Source organism: Myotis brandtii, unplaced genomic scaffold, assembly GCF_000412655.1.
Source record: "Myotis brandtii unplaced genomic scaffold, ASM41265v1 scaffold374, whole genome shotgun sequence".
Classification (NCBI taxonomy): Eukaryota; Metazoa; Chordata; class Mammalia; order Chiroptera; family Vespertilionidae; genus Myotis; species Myotis brandtii.
In genome coordinates, this window is record NW_005364372.1 from 544,226 (window position 1) to 545,293 (window position 1,068).

Here is a 1,068-nt window from a genome sequence, read left to right on the forward strand (position 1 = left end):
TGTGTAGCCCACCCCCATCCAAGGAACAGCAGCCTCGTGATTCACCACACCTCTGTCTGAGGAATAGCAGCTGTGTGAGAAGCCTCCCCCCACCAGCCAGAGGAGCCACCACTGCTGTGAACAGCACCCACCAAAGGAGCTGCTGACAACTGAGGAGCAACTGCTACCACAACCACCCGAGGAGCAACCGCAGCCCGAGGAGCCACAGCCAACCAAGGAGCAGCCCCTGAACGACTAAACATCTAGAACTGTCGGTGAGATCAAACATGGGTAGACAAAGAAACCCCCAAAGGAAAGAAGAGGAGGACTCGCCAGAAAAGCAGCTAAGTGAAACAGAGGCATGCAACATGTCAGAAAAAGAATTCAGATTAAGGGTCCTAGAGTGCATAAACCGGATGGAGGAAAAAAATCAACAACTTATGCAAGAATCAAGAAGAAACAGATGAAAAAATCAACAACTTATGTAAGAATCAAAAAGAAATGGATGAAAAAAATCAATAACTTATGTAAGAACCAAGAAGAAATGAAGAGTGATATAGCTGCAATAAAAAACACCATTGAAAGTTTCAACAGTAGACTTGGAGAAGCGGAGGACCGAATTAGCGAATTAGAAGACAGGGAAACAAAACATACCCAAACTGAACAGCAATTGGACAAAAAAATTAAAAGACAGGAGGAGAGCCTAAGGGAGCTATGGGACAACATGAAACGAAACAATATACAAATAATAGGGGTGCAAGAACAACAGAAAGAGGAACAAGGGTTAGAAAACCTATTGAAAGAAATAATATTAGAAAACTTCCCTTAGGTGGGGAAGAAAAAAGTCCCACAAGCACAGAGTCCCAAACAAGATGAACTCGAAAAGACCCATGCCAAGACACATCATAATTACCATGGCAAATGTTCATGACAAAGAGAGAATCTTAAAGGCTGCAAGAGAGAGACGGAAAGTTAGATACAAGCGATCTCCCATTAGATTATCAAATGACTTCTCAGCAGAAACACATCAGGCCAGAAAAGAATGGACGGAAATTTACAAAGTGATGCAAAGCAAGGGACTGAATCCAA

General features: G+C 43.0%; 1 protein-coding gene across 2 annotated transcripts in view; it reads right to left on the reverse strand.

Annotated features, from left to right (window-relative positions):
• The window catches only part of STK31 (serine/threonine kinase 31), a 61,500-nt gene that overhangs the window by 17,844 nt on the left and 42,588 nt on the right, over positions 1-1,068 (reverse strand). The gene's annotated exons all lie outside the window — the stretch shown is intronic.